The following is an 11,723-nucleotide window of genomic DNA, read 5'->3' as shown; positions in this document are numbered from 1 at the left end:
CATTCCGTTCTTTCTGATGTTCTTCTGGGCCCGAAACAAAAAATGTTGAAATCTCCGTTCGACCGAGCTGATAAAGCTCATTTTCCTCCGGCTGAGTCCTTCGATGTGATTAACGATCTGAGCCTTTGATGAGACCTCCAGGCACATTCCCATTATGCAGAGAATCAAAGCAGCACACGGAAGTGATGAGATTTATGGCCACATCTCTATGAGTTTTATTACTAAGCTACGCAGACAGAAAACACATTCTCTCTCTGTGAGAGCAGAGAGCAACTGAAACAAACAAAGGAACAGGAAACCAGTACATCACATCCGTCTTCCGTGAGACTTCCAACAGCCTGGATTGTCTCTTGAATGTAAACAGAGTCTTGTGACTCTAAGCAGCTGCACAGTGGCACAAACAGAAACTAACACATAGAGCCTGTTGCAGTAGTCCAAGTGGGAGAAAACTAGAGCATGCAGCACTTTGGCAAGACAGTCTGCAGGCAGGTAGGGTCTCAGCCTGCGTACCAGATGGAGCTGGTAGACAGCTGCCCTGGACACAGAATTCACCTGCACCTCCATGGAGAGCTGTGAGTCCAAAGTGACTCCCAAGCTGCACACCTGGTCCTTCAGGGGCACAGTTGCTCCATTCAGGACCAGGGAGTCCCCCACACCTGCCCGCCCCCTGTTCCCCGAAAAGAGTACTTCTGTCTTGTCAGGATTCAACCGCAATCTGTTAGCCACCATCCATCCTCCAACCGCCTCCAGGCACTCGCACAGGACCTTCACCGCCTTCACTGGTTCCGATTTGAAAGAGAGGTAGAGCTTGGAATTGTTCAACAACCACACGCTCAATCACTTTGCCCAAGAATGGAAGATTGGAGACTGGGCGATAGTTGGCCATTGTAATGGCTTGGCTCTCCCACAGAAGCGAGACACCGGCAGTAATTATCTCAGGTTTATTGCTCAAACACATAAATCACTCTGGAGCTCCTTCACTCTGTGTCTGACTCCAAGTTAGCAGTTGCCGAGTCTAAACTCCGCCCCTTCCTCTTCTTCCAACAGTGGAAAAAAACCTTTCGCTTCCGCTCTTTTCCCCTCCTCTCACTGACCTTTTTGCGCCTTCAAGTTTTTGGGCTAGCTATTCCCGGCCTCTCCCCTTCTGTCTCTGAACTAAGATTGGTGTTTAGAGCTTTGCTATCTTCTGCTTGCTCTCTGCTCTCTGAAACTCTGCCACTCGGCTGCCCCTCCTCCCTCTCACATTCCAGTCCACATTCCAGTGTCCTTATCTCCCTTGGCTTGCTTAGATTCCCAGCCTCTGTCAGCTACGGAACGAAGCTGACAGCCATATTGGCTGGGTCTAAAGATGTTTTTTTAAGAAGCGGTTTAATGACCGCCTCTTTCAGTGGGTCTGAGATCAAGGAGACGGTTGGTTTCAGGGTTCCCATCAATGGTGGTGACTTGCAAGGGAAAGTCTAGTGGTAACAGGTGCAACTGGTGCTCCAAGGCAAAGTCTCTGCTGAAAAAATTCTCACTCGCCCCAGAATCGATTAACACCTGCACTTCCATTGGGTGGCCCTCTTTTGCAAGTCCAGGGCGTATTTAATCTCAGTCTTAAATGCCAGGTATTCTTGGGGGTTCCCTCCAAACTTGCTCAGCAGCAATGGTACTTTTCTCCCAACTGGAGTGGTTCTGACCTGCTGGTCCTGCACTCTGCGCTCCTCAAGCCTCACTACAAGCTCGATGACGTGTGGCTCCAACTCCACGTTCCTCTGTACCATGGCTGCTACGTTCCACGCCTCCTCTCCCTCAGTGCCTCCGCCTGCAGCTCCCTTTTTGAGGTGACTCATCGTGTGTGTCTCTGCTGTTACACTTGAGCAACCGCAATGACTCCCGGATTGCTGTCAGATGGCAATGGTGGTTGCTTGTGAGTAACCAGTCAGGACTCCAACCTGTCTTTTACAGGTTTTATTTTGGTGCAAAACTATTTACAGTGTAGAACCACAAGTTCATGTCTGCCTCAATCGCTAGCAGAATCCGGGAGTGGTCATTTCCGGGTCCTCCCCCAACATAATAGCTTAGTCACCCCCAGCCTTTTCCTTCCTTCTTTGCGTTTTACACCTCTGCGCAGGGTGGGTGACGGAAGAGGCGTGCTTCCCTACTGGCTGGCTTGCCCAGGAGCGGTGCTGAGGCTCCCAGCAGCATCCTCTGGTCCCTTCCCCTCTTCCCCACTGGAGGTGTGGCTTTCCCCACCACAGGAAGGGGAACTGCTTCACAAGATTTTCGGAGGTTCCCTGTAACCTAACTGCCCCTCTCCTTCCCTTCCCTGTTCCGATGGCAGTCCCCTGACAGTAATGATTAGATTAGAATGATGATATGGTATTATTTGTAGATGTGTGGTGGTTTTTTTTGTTGTTGTTTGTGTGTGTGTGTGTGTGTGTGTGTGTGTGTGTGTGTTTTCCCTCTCTTGTGTTTTGGGGTTTTCTTCCTTGTTTGTACTGTTTCATTTTGGATTCAATGTTTGTAATTTTTGTTGTAATTTTGCATTGAAAATAAAATAAAATAGATTGCCATTGGCCTGTTCCAGCAGGCTGTTCTGATGTGGATGTTTATCTTCCCACCCTTGCCTTATCAATTGCTTTGCAAGAGAAGGGCTTACTTCCACTCTTAAACTTCATACTGCAAACTCCCTTGGGTGGAGGACCTCTCTCTTTGCATTTGCTGATGCTGTAAAAACCAGATGTTGGGAAACTTGTCTCCCACCCCCACCAATGTTGAAGAACTACAACTCCCATCAGCCTCAGTAAATACGGCCCTATGGCAAGCCAAACGTTCCCTCTCGTGGGCCAAAGGTTCCACTGCATTGATGCTGCTGTATGATTACTGTCATTGGGTTTCCACCTGCCCTTGTTTTTTAGTCTCCTAGGTAGCAAAGAAGGCTGTGCTGTTGACTGGGTTTCCCCATGGCTGAGAAGCAGGTCCAGGGGCTGGAGGCTGAATGCCCCATCTGCTGAAACCCTTACGACAACACTTTTTGCACCCCAAGGTCCTTTAGTGCCAATATTCCTTCTGCATCAAGTGCCTGGCTCTTCTCAGCTTGGTGTCCCCAGCCCAGAACCGCTTGCAGTGCTCACTCTGCCGCCACCCTACTGTCCTCCCCTCCGACCAGCCTGTCACTGAGCTGCCCACCAATGAAGCCCTCCTGCGCCTGCTGTGCCTGGAGCCCAACCACATCATCCTGTAGGGTTGGCAGCTGTGCTTGAAGGAGCAGCGCAAGAGCAGGTACTTCCTCTGCCAGCCCAGGGTTTACACCCTGGACCTGGGCCCAGTGAGAGATCCAAGCATTGAGAGCTACTGTGAGCCAAGCCGCCCGGCTAGTGCTACCACTGCCACCACAATCATGCCCAACCACCACCGCTCCCCAATGTGGGCGTGTGCCTGCAACCCCCAGCTCCAGATTTTCACCTACCTGATGGCTCTCATCTTAAGCATGACTTTACTACTCATCTTCTCCATCTTTTGGACGAGGCAGCTCTTTGGGGGCTGGGGGTGAGAGGGACCAGCAGCCTCCTCAGGCGGAAGATGCTGAGGGCAGGGTAGAGGTGGTTGGCGAGCAGCAGCAAAGTGTTGGGAGGACTAGCTTGTGTGTGTCACACAGCCTGCCTTGAGTTCTCCAAGTCAGCTCAAGTGTGCTGGAAGACATTGCCCAGTTATGATTTAAGATTCAAAGCCTGGTCAGATTCTGCCTATAGAACAAGAGAGAGACTGCCATCTTGTCTTTCGCCCCAGACAGCAAAACGGTTTGGACTGCCACTGGGTCCCAGGATTTGACCTTGAGGGTTACTTGTGAGCTTTTAAATAGGGATGGGGATGAGGACATGACAGGGCAATGGGAGCATTTCAACTAACAAACTCGCTGCTTCTTAAGTTGGCTAAAGAGGGTGAAAATGGATAATGGGAATATAGCAGGTGTGGAGATGAGAGCTTTTCTCATTCCAGGTGTTGCTGAACTACAACTCCCATAATCTCTGGTCATGATGGGAGCTGTAACACAACCACATCTGGAGGGCCCAAGTTTCCCCATACTTGGAGTAAAGGGACATAGGAATCTGCCTTACAGCCAGGCCATTGGTCCATCTAGCTCCATATTGTCTATGCTGAGTGGCAGCTCTCAAGGGTTTCAGGCAGTGGTCTGTCTTTCTTATTCCTACTTGGAGATTCTGAGGATTGAACCTGGAAACTTCTGCATGTAAGGCTCTACCACTGAGCTATGCTGACCCTCCAAACCAGCCTCTTCCCCTGTGCCAAATGCCTCTGCTGCAGCCAATGAAGAGTTCCCAACATCTAGAGAACATTGACTGCACTGCTGAATGTGGAACCACCAAGGCTGCAGATCTTAACTGTCCTCTGTCCAGGCTTGAAGATGGTCCTCTGTGTACTCACATCATGCAGGCATGCAATGAAGGCAGGTGCTCAAGGGTTTCTTTCTCCTAGTGTGCACACTACTGGTTAGAAGGGGGCCAAACGGCAGTGGCATTAAAACTTTTTTATCTACACTGCAGTGTTTTGTTTCAAATTGCATCAGCTTGTAAGAGTGGGGGCTGATAACAGGATCAAAGCAATCTCTTGGATCTTGCAAAAAGGTAGGTTTAGTGTGGACAGGGTGGATTGGGAAAGGGACACACAAAATGAACTTGGGGGGGGGGGCTGCATTGCCTTTCCCTACAAGGAAATGCCAATTCAGGGGTGGAAAATCTTTTCCCCCAACCCAATTACCTCATTCCATTCTGGGCAACCTTCTGAGCACCACATGCTGGTGGTAGGTGGGGGCAGAGGCAAAAGTGAGTAGGGCAGCTAATGTAAATGTTACCTCTGTACAGCAGGCCAGTTTCTACACACGCCCTTCCATATCCTCCATCTAGGCAAGTGAAATATACTTGGAGTTGAGTGTGGATTTCATGCTCTTTATTCAGCTCATATTAGCGAGGAATGAAAGTTCCCCCACAATATCTGCTTTATATACATTATTTACACAATGGGCCACACGTGATTGGCTAATTCCGGGATTCTCCTGTAGGCCAATCAGGTTGTGGATTCACTTCCACCTGGAGCTGGATTGGGTGGCTCCTGCGGACCAATCATACTGCTGCATTGTTCTAGGACCAATGTGAGAGATAGTAAGTCTGCAGGCTTGAGTTTGCTAGCTGATGCAACTGGCTTATGCAATCAGCCTGCAATACTTTCTATGGAAGTGCTGGGTCAGAAAGACTCAGCAGTAATGTGCTGTCAGTGGATTGGCTGTCATCGGTTTCAGCTGGACTAAAATTTCATTCTAGAGGTAAAGGCTGCGCACTCACTCAACAGCAAGATCTGACGGAGTTGAGACACGTAGTGAAGAAAAGAAGATACAGCACTCAAACTGAAAATTCCTCTCTACTGGCAGAACATTAGCTTTTTGTCGCTCTCTTAAAACTTTTTCCTTTTTGTCTTCCTCTTTCTTTCTCTTTTCCCTCTCTCTCTTTCTCTCTTTTTCCTGTCTTTTTCCCCACTTTGTCCCTTTTAATTTTTCTTTATTTTTCTTATCACCCCATTTTTTTCTCTTCTCTTATAGTATCTGTTTCGCATTAGTACTTATTTAAAGGTACCCCTGCCCGTACGGGCCAGTCGTGACCGACTCTAGGGTTGCGCGCTCATCTCGCTCAAGAGGCCGGGAGCCGGCGCCGTCTGAAGACACTTCCGGGTCTCGTGGCCAGCGTGACGAAGCTGCAGCTGGCGAGCCAGCACCAGCGCCGCACACGGAAACACTGTTTAGGTTCCCGCTATAAAGCGGTACCTATTTATCTACTTGCACTTAGGGGTGCTTTCGAACTGCTAGGTGGGCAGGAGCTGGGACTGAACGACGGGAGCTCACCCCGCCGCGGGGATTCGAACCGCCGGCCTTACGATCAGCAAGTCCTAGGCACTGAGGTTTTACCCACAACACCACCCGTGTCCCTATTTATTTATGTTCATTTATTTCCCAGCCCCCCTACTTCTTTTTTCTTTTTATTATCAATATGGTTTCATTTAATTAATCAATTATTGGAATTATATTATTATTTGACTGGATAAACTGCACAATATAATTCAGTCTTAAATTAGTGAGTTTTTAAATTTATCAGGTAAAAATTGTAAATGAATTTGGAAGTTATAATTATTAACCTTGCTACTCAGAATTTATGTGAATGAATTTGAAGTATCTTATTATAGACTGAACCACGTATAAATTTGAGAATAAGAAAGTGTATGGTAGGAGCTACATATTTAAAGAGGCTAAAGAAATTCCCAGCAATGGCTGGTAAAAAACCTCCTACTGCATCGTTGGCTACACAAGGCACACAAGCAAGGAGAAGCTCTGCTTATGATCTGGATGCAACAGTGGATATCAAGGAATTATTATTGGAATTATGAAAAGACATTGCAGATCTTAACTGTAAATGAAAATGCTAAAATAGTAGAGGATAATTTTATGTCAATGAAGGTTAAATTAGATGAAAATGTTAAAATTACAGCGTATTTATCAGATCAGGTACACAATTTGGTACAAAAAAATTCCGAATTAATAAAAACCGTGCATGACCTTAAAGAGAAATCTCAGAATTTAGAAGAAGGGCAGAAAAAAATACAGCGATAAAGTGCATGCGATAAAATACGAGAGGAAACAGTGGATTTGAGGAAACAACAAGAAGCAATCTGGGACTCTCTGGCAATTTTACAAATGCAGAGAAGATAAAATACATTGAGATTCAGTGGATTATTGGAGGAGACAGAGGAAGTTATAGAGAGAAAAATAGCCAAAGAACTCGCTGTCTGGTTAGAACTTGAGGAATCAGAGGTAACACAAAAAATAGAAAAAGCCTGTAGAGTAAACTCTAAGGTAGCCAAACAAAATAGCTGGCCGGCAGACTGTCTCGTATCTTTCAAGTCCTTAGACTTAAAAAACAAAATTCTTCAGACAAGTAACAAAAAAAAACAACCCTGAGAGTTGAAGGAAAAGATATAATCATACATAAAATTATTTCAAATCAACTGATAAGGAAAAGAGATAAATATAAGGCTCTGACGGATGCTCTAAAAACCAAAACAATTGATTATAGATGGGAGTACCCCGAAGGGATCTCCTTTTTTAAGGGCAAATGTAGAAAAATTTTGTCTGTACCAGAAGCAGAAAATTTTTGGAGAACCTACTGCCACTTTGGGGACATTCAGAGGAACCGGAACAGTAACGTTTGATATTAACTGAAGTTGTTTCTTCTTCTTCTTTTTTATGTTGAATAATTTCTGCAGAGAGAAGTATGTTGTGAAATGAAAAAAATGGTATGGGATGCGAGCAAAGCGATGTTAAGAGGATTCTTTATCAAGCAGAATGCAATCCAAAAGAAAATGGAAAAGAAAGAAATGGAAATTTGGGAGGAAATTTGGTTAAATGAAAAAAAAAATTCTTCCAAAAACCAGATGATGAACAGATTAAACTAACCATAAAAACTTTACAGACTCAATTTTCCATGTTAATAAATGAGGAAATAGAATGGAAAATAAAGTCGATGAGACATAGAAACTTTGAGTATGCAAATAAATTGGGTAAATTATTGGCCTGGCAGATAAAAAAGGAGCAAGATGACAGAATTATTAGTAAAATTAAAGTTGAGGAAGCTTGGATTCAAAACCTGAAAGAGATCAGGAAAAGTTTTGCCAACTTCTATTCAAAACTATATAAAGAAGGCCCGGAGAAGAATGAAAAAATTAAGGAATTCTTAAAGACATGTAAATTACCAATGATTTCTAAGGAAAAATTTAATAACTTTGAATTTCCCCATTACAGCGATGGAAGTACAGCATTCTATTCAAAGATCAAAATCAGGGTCCTGACAGTCTTCCAGCTGTTTATTATAAAAAAATTAGAAGATGCTTTATCCCTACCCCTAAAAGCTACCGGACTCTTGGAAGGAGAGCTATACCTCGGTCATCCATAAACAAGGAACAGGACTATCAAATATTGCTAACTATAGACCTTTTGCTCTGCTAAACAATGACTATAAGATCTATGCTGATATCATCGCGAACAGATTAAAGATATTGTTGAAGGAGACAATTCACAAAGATCAAACAGGTTTTCTCCCTGGAACATATATGCAATCCAATATAAGAACACTGATAAATGAATACATTTATATTTATAAATGTATAAATATATAAATTTATATATGAATACTTGGATCTTAAAATTGATAAACCAGCATGTCAGGGAACTGCCATCGGAGAAGCAGGAGGTGAAAGGGCTCACAGAGGCTGAGAGAGACTATTCAGCTGAGGAGGGAACCAGCAGGGGGAGAGGAGGAGGAGTTCCAAGGGAAAGTGAGTCGGAGGGAGGGCTCAGAGACACTTCCAGCGAAAATAGTGGGGAGGTTTCAGGACCTCCCATAGGGACACCTACTCCTCGCCGGAAACTGTCACGCCGAGAGTCCAGAAGACACGTTTCCGTTAAGGAACTTTTATGCTGGAAGAAGTTCCGTAAACGCCCACTGTCCGATTCTACGAGCGACTGATGGAGCCATGCTTAAGGAGCTCCGTCACAGACAGAGGTTTGTGGACTTAGCCAAACTCTGAGGGACTAGGACTTTACGCACAAGCAGCTCATCATCCCATCACACAGCAGTCATCATGTTTGTCGATTGTCACGGTCCAGTTCACGGGCAATTGAAGTCCCAGCAGGGGACGTCAGGACTGGGGGCAAGATGGCGGGGTGGGAGCAGGAATGGGGGTCCAGAAGCCAGGAGGCCAATCATCCTGATGGTAGCTCAGGAAGCAGCAGCGGAGATATTGCTCCAGGACTTGGAATGTTTGATTTGTAGCTTTTCTTTCTGGAGCCCACACGCTTCCGCTCAGCGCTCTGCTTCCAGGACTTCCCACAGCTACTTGTAGCAGAGTGTACGCAGCGTAGAAACTGTTGCTGTGTGTGTGCGTGTAATAAATCAGGCTTAACGCACGGTGCCTTCCTTATCTTCTAATAGTCTTTATTCGTGTAGAAAACCAACTCAGAACCCTCCTGGTGACAGAGCACTCATTTTTGCCCGTCTCTCCTCCAGTAACGGAACAACACACTGAGACACAGGAAAACACTCCCCTCAGTATACTAAACCACGCCTCAGAATGTGAGACGTCACTCAGAACTTCTTAACCCTGTGAGTTCTGATTCTCTCCACACCCCCTCTCGTATTGCATTCTGAGAGGAGTTGTGAACACACATTTACAGACCTCTGAGAGTTCAACACCTTCCCCACTGCCTTTCGCTCCTTCCTGGCATCATTGTCAGGCAACTGTTGAACCTCCTCACAAATCTCAGGTTCGCATTGTGCGAAACCAACCCACGCATTGGTGACCTGAAACCTCTCAGGTGGAATTCCCTTTGTTGACCGAGATGATCGCCTGGGCACAAACTGGGGTGCTTCTTCTGACCCACTGGGGCCAGCAAGTGTGTCTTCTTCATCAGACGACTCCCCCTCTGACTTGACCCATCTGTGAGCTTTCTCCATTATGCTAACAGGAGATGAAGGCTCACTCTTGGACACTCCTTTAACAACCTGTGGAGACGCCCAACCCTGTTCCTGACCCTGATCATGGACCTGGTCCTCACCAACAGGTTCAGCCTCTGGCTCTCCCTCCTCCTCAGATTCAGACAGACAATCTGAGTGAACGTCAGGGCTCGCTTTGCGCCTTACCCAACCATCCTGCTCACAGAACTCAGCATGTTTACTGATCAGAAGCTTGGTCTGATCACCTTCTGGATATGCGAACCTCCACCCCTTTGTCGCAGGTTCATACCCACAGAAGATCATTTCCTGGTACCTTGGGCCACCCTCCTTCTGCTGAAACTTTGGTACAGGCACCAAGGCTTTCGCACCAAACGCACGGAGGAAATGCACCTGCGGTTTCTGTCCGTGGAGTGCAAAATACGGGGTTTCACCTACCACTGCATTTTAGCACCTGTTCATCGTGAAATTTGCAGATTTAATCGATTCAGCCCAAAACCTCTGAGGCAAACCAGAGTCACACAGCTGAATCTCTGATTCTTGAACCAGAGCTTTACTCCTAAGCTCTGCCACGCCCCTCTCCTGAGGAGAAGTCACCTTGTGATGTATCCCTCTCTGGTGAAAAAAACTCTTTAGAGCAGACCCAGTGACCTCTGTACCTCGGTCACACTTGAACCCTTGCACCTTGGTGGAGAACCGTAGTTCCACCTCTGCAATCCAATCTTTGATCAGTTGCGTTGCGTCCTCCTTCGTTCTCAGCGTGAACGCCCATGCGTTCTGAGTAAAATCATCTGACAGCGTCAGCAGAAACCTGGCCCTGCCCAGACTTGGCTGTGGCATGGGACCAAAAAGGTCTGCGTGCACAAGCTCAAAAGGTTTTGTGGTTACTCTCTCCACCCTGGGATAACTGTATCCCTTGGTCTTGGCTTTCCTGCAAGCCCTGCAATTTAGGGGTTTACCACATTCCTTTACTTTGCACCCTTTAGTGCACTCCGGTAACATCTGGATGTCTTCACAAGAACCATGTGACATTCTCTTGTGCCACACGCAAGCACATGAAACATGAGTGTGAACGGTGGCTTTCCCAGCATTCCCTTCACCCTCCAGAGGTGTTTCCAGAACAAAGAGGTTGTTCTGATTTCTCTCAATGCTTACTAGTTGCTTCCCCCCTCTGGAAATTGTACAGACATTCTCTTCAAAACAAACCTTATACCCCTCCTGTAAGAGACAAGGTACAGATAAAAGACAATGTTTTATCCCTGGCGACACGTAGACTTCCAGCTGCACCTGCAAAACAGAAACATAAACATTTCCAACATCAGACAATGGCTTTTGTAAACCATCTGCAAAGCACACTGATTTCCCAGCTGAAACAGGTTTGCAGTTCCACATCTTGACACCAGGTGTCTCAGTTATGAGATGCCTATTGGCAGCAGAGTCCACAATCCAATGCATCACTTTGTCTTCACTGGAGCTGTCCTTCATTGTTGCCTTAGCAACAGACTTCCCGCTGCCCCCGTCCTTGGGGCCTTGGCAGGTGTCCTCTAAAACCGCCAGGGATGCAGATAGCTGATAAGCGCCGTCTTCTCCCTCTGAGCCACGTACTCTCTGCGTCTTCCCACGCCTGCCTCCCTTGCTGGACTGGTTGCCATGGAAACCCAACTGGTTCCCATGGGAAGCGACCTTGGAAACATCCTGCCCTGTCTCCCTTGCTCTCTGGGGGCAGTAGCGACGCAGATGGTCAGGAGAATTGCAAATAAAGCAACGACGAGTGGAAAAAACCTGAACTGTGCCTTCCGCTGGCCTGCCCCCCCCCCCCGCAACTGGATGGGCTCCCTGTGCCAGCTCGGCCCCCTCTTAGGCGGTGTTCCTCCTCGTCACACAAACAACCGGTGGAAAACTTTGCAAACTTGCCTTTGGTCTTCTCTGCCCCCCCCCAACCTTGCCAGCAGCTCTCCTTGAGGCTGTACTGCATCTGGGGATGTGGCTTTTGGCTTCCGCTGTGGTTTCTCGGCAAACCCTCTCCAGCACCTGCCAAACAGCCTGAGCACTATCAAGACCCTCTACCAAAGGTAGCTGTGAGGCCTCCAAACTGAGCACTATAGCTTCCAGGGCTTTCTGGTTCCTCCTCTGCGACGCGTGTGCGTTTGCAACATCTGCTGCCGAATCTCC

General features: G+C 47.0%; 1 pseudogene; it reads left to right on the top strand.

The window, feature by feature from the left end:
• Positions 1–2,945: 2,945 nt before the first annotated feature.
• LOC128405967 (E3 ubiquitin-protein ligase RNF183-like) lies at positions 2,946–3,535 on the top strand (annotated as a pseudogene).
• The last annotated feature ends 8,188 nt before the right edge of the window (positions 3,536–11,723 follow it).

The sequence above is a fragment of the Podarcis raffonei genome, chromosome W, assembly GCF_027172205.1.
Source record: "Podarcis raffonei isolate rPodRaf1 chromosome W, rPodRaf1.pri, whole genome shotgun sequence".
Taxonomy (NCBI): Eukaryota; Metazoa; Chordata; class Lepidosauria; order Squamata; family Lacertidae; genus Podarcis; species Podarcis raffonei.
The sequence above is the reverse complement of the archived record's forward strand: the minus strand, read 5'-3'. Positions and strand labels throughout refer to the sequence as shown.